General features: G+C 34.0%; 1 pseudogene; it reads left to right on the top strand.

Moving 5' to 3' along the window:
• Positions 1 to 2,867: 2,867 nt before the first annotated feature.
• On the top strand, positions 2,868 to 4,022 carry LOC102605837 (zinc finger protein ZAT10-like; annotated as a pseudogene).
• The last annotated feature ends 294 nt before the right edge of the window (positions 4,023 to 4,316 follow it).

Raw genomic sequence — 4,316 nt, 5'->3', positions numbered from 1 at the left:
GAGAGGGGAACGAAAATATATGTATATATACAATTTTCTCTCGCTTTATACAAACACAAACACACTTTATACACTTGTGTTTGTACAAAAAACGAGAGAGGCGAGGGAGAGAACGAGAGTGGCGAGCGAGATTCACCAGGAGAGAGGTGAAATAACAATAGTTTGCTATGAGGTACAATTAAATCAAACTATATTTATAGCATTTAATTTGAATTAATAGTTTGCTATTATATACAATTTTCCCGTTTCTTTATCGAAATATGGTAGAAAATTTTTAATTAATGGTAAGATATGTAATATTTTAAAATAATAATAATAGTAAAATATATCTAATTACATAGTTTCTCCATAAAAAAAGGAATCAATTAGGATAAAAAGGAGTGAATGTCTGGTGTTCATAATTGAGAGAAGAGTTGGGATGTAAACATCTAGTGATAGACGAAATATAGAGAGATAGAACGCTTATTTTCGAATGGATGGAGTGATAAATACAACATGTTCTTAAATATGGATTACTAAACTTTTATATAGTCAGGATTTAAATAATTAAGAGCATGTTTGACATTACTGTTAAAAACTGTTTATTTTTAGAAATATTTTTTAAAAATAGCTTTTCAATAAAGTGTTTTTTTAAAAAAAAATTGTGTTTGGCTAATTCGTTTGATAAATGATTTTTAAAAGCAAATTGTGTTTGACTAATCTTTTTTTAAAAATGCTTTTGAGAGTCAAATTACTATAAAGGGAAAATATAATGTACTTTTAATATTAAGACTATTTTATAGAGAGAAACTAGTTTAAACATCTATTACAAAAAATAAAAAAATTATTTTTATTAAATTAAAATATTCATATTCAAATTTTCAATCGATATATGTTTTTTTGAGAGTTGAAATCTTTAATTGTTGCTTTTTTCTTTTTTTTTTAGTCTTGCAAAAATATTATTGTTACCTTTTTTTCTAATTCTACAAAATAATACGTAAAATAATAAATAAAATAAAGATTATGATTAATGATAAGGATAAAATTTGAAACTAAGTGAACAAATATTTTTGAACATCCAAAAATAATATACTAAATAAGTATTGTTGAAAGGATGGGAGTACATAAATAACTTTAACTCTTTATCTATCAAAAAGACCCCATTAATTAATATTCATTTTCAAAAAGAAACTTTAATTTGACGAATACAAAGCGTTCCCTTTTCGAAAAGTCATCCAATGACTTCTTTTGTAAGTGCATGACCAGAAGTTTACTTCATTATTAAGTAACTCCTCTATGCCGTATTAATGGAATTTGTAAGACAATGCATATATATTAAAAAAAATATTTAAGGATATAATTTAAACTATATTTTTCATTGTTGTCCTTTTATTTCACTAAATAAAAGGACAAATATGAAAAAAAAGTTTCAAACATTCATCTAAAACTTTGAACGACTCAATTATTTTGAACAATAAAAAAATCTTAAAAATTCACTTTTTTTTTTACCTTAAAATTCATTTAATATAGAACAGAGGGAGTACCTAATTATGTTTACATTTTTTCGTTTTAGGCAGAACGCATAAGCGGCCCCTTGAACTTGTAAGGGTTTTCCGTATAGATACCTTAACAAGGACTCCTTCCTATTGAACACTTAAACCACTCAAAAAATGTACCTATCAGACACATTTGGCTGACTTGGCACTTATCGTGTGAGGCACTCCTTTTGAGCGCATGAAGTGAGAAAAAAAATCTGATGTGTCTGATTGGCACACTTTAACATACTTAACGGTCCAAATCTTCCCCTTTTATTTATCCAACCCTTGATTCTTCCCCTTTTTTTATTTCTCATCTCTTTCTTCTCCACATCTCACCATTTTTGCTGCTACAGTGGAGATCAAAAAAAATTCTTCATTCGTCTTCTTCACAACGAAGAAAATGTCCAATTTGTCGATTTCAACTTCTTTAGATGCAAATGTGTTCTGTCGATGTGGGGTCAATGCTGAATTGAAAACCTCATGGACACAACTTAATACATGACGTCGATTTTTTTTGCTGCAAAAACACAAAGGTAAGCTTTTTATCATTATTCTAATCTGGTTAAGCAAATTACTGTCAATCCCTAATCATAGTTTAATTATTTTGATAATTTATGTAGAGAAGAGGTGGATACGATTATTTTCGATGGTACGATGATGAAATACCGCCTCAAGCAAAAAAATCATATGGGGTCTATTGAAAAGAATCAAATCCTATGAACAAGAGAGGAATCAGGCAAGAAAAATCAGGATCATATGCGTTATTGCACTCATGATTTTCACTATATGGAAATATTTATGTTAGTAGTCTTAGAGTGATTGTATTAGTAGTCTTGTGTTTCTGTTGTATTGATTTTGGACGAAGGAATGGAGATAAGTTGTTCATTAATCTATCATATTTTTCTTGTTTATTCACCTCTATTGTATAGCCTTATTTCTATTCCTCTTATTCACCTCCATACAACAATAACCATACTAAGTGAACAACACAACAATATTAAGCTCCAAACAAGCATGAATGATCGACAAAACATTCTTGGCATTTTCTTGTAAGAAAATCCACAGTTAAACCACTAGTTATAGTGTACATCAAAAACATCACAAAACATATTAAAGCAGTCTCAGTATTGTTTCCTGCTTGCATTACAAATTCAAAATAAAACAACCTCTAAGCGTACATCAAAAACACCCAAAACATATTAAAGTAGTCACACCCATCTGTTCTTGCTCTTGTTGCACTAGACATTTGCAGATCCACCCCCTTTGGACTTACTCATGCGTTGTAATTGTGGAGTGGTGACAACATCTTTACCCTTCCATTTCAGTCCACGAGGCTTATAACCAATATCAATGTTTATTGGTGTTGCACACTTGAAAACAGCTGGAGTAACAACTCTTTCACCTGATGTACCAGGCTGTATACAAGAAACTAAAATAGGTGTCTATTATCAAAGTAGATTATAAATAAGGGAAAAGGGACGAATTTACCCTCGAACTTTGATAAATGGTATGTCTATGCCCTCCGTTATACTTTGGGTCCATCTCAGCCCCTGCCATCCAATTATCGGTACGCACATGCCCCTCTCACTAACGGCCCCCTCATCCTTTACACGTGTCGTAATCCTAATTAACTACCCATTTGACCATTATTTTTAACCCATAAACTAACCACCCGCCCCATAAACCCATACCCACCCGATTCACTCTAAAATTGAGATAGCCCTTGAAGCTTTGTATTCTCCAACTGGTACTTCAAATCCGTAGACATTTCAATTTGAGAGCAAAGGTCAGCAGCAGCTTCGGTACCTTGAGAATTGGACTACAGGGGAGAGATCTAAGAGGTCACAGAGTATGGATCGCCAGTCGACTGAAGAGGAGTATTTGGCGCTTTGTTTGATTATGCTTGCGCGGAGCGATGGCTCTGTTAGTCAGGTACGATCTCTACCACCGCCGGTGCCAGTGATGAAAATCCACACACCGTCGGAGAAGATGTTGTATAAGTGTTCGGTTTGTGGTAAGGGATTTGGATCTTATCAAGCTTTAGGAGGACATAAAACTACTCATCAGAAACTCATCGCCGGTGGCGGCGGAGGAGATGATCAGTCGACTACCTCAACTACTACTAACGCTACCGGAACTACTAGCTCCGGTAACGGTAACAGCAGTGGAAGGACTCACGAGTGTTTGATTTGCCACAAGTGTTTTCCTACTGGACAAGCTTTGGGAGGACACAAATGGTGTCACTACGACGGCGATAACGCTAACAGTAGCGTTAGCACTAGTGTCGGAGTTACGTCGGAGGAGGACGTGGGGTCTACAATCAACCACCCTGATTTTGACTTGAACATTCCAGTGTTGCCGGAATTCTGTCCTGGATTTGGTTCCGGCGAGGATGAGGTAGAGAGTCCACATCCGGCGAAGAAATCTCGGCTATCTCTACCTCCAAAATTTGAATCATTCCACTCAATTCTCATTTTTCAACTCTCAAATTTTTTGTGTTTTTGATTTTGTAGTGATTGAATTGAAAATTGACAGAGAGAAATGAGTAGAGTTTGTGTAGAATTAATGGAGATTGAAAAAGAAGTAATGGAAGAAATGAGAGATGGTGATGATGAAGTGAAGAGACTTCTTCCATGGACTAAACAGATTACAGTACGGAATTGTGAGATAGGAACGAGACTCGGAAAATTTGGGTCTTTTAATTGACTTAGGAGAGAATATGGAATCGGGTGGGTATGGGTTTATGGGGTGAGAGGTTAGTTTATGGGTTAAAAATAATGGTCAAATGAGTAGTTAATT

This window comes from Solanum tuberosum, unplaced genomic scaffold (genome assembly GCF_000226075.1).
Source record: "Solanum tuberosum cultivar DM 1-3 516 R44 unplaced genomic scaffold, SolTub_3.0 scf00485, whole genome shotgun sequence".
Lineage (NCBI taxonomy): Eukaryota > Viridiplantae > Streptophyta > Magnoliopsida > Solanales > Solanaceae > Solanum > Solanum tuberosum.
This window is presented reverse-complemented; position numbering and strand designations above follow the sequence as displayed.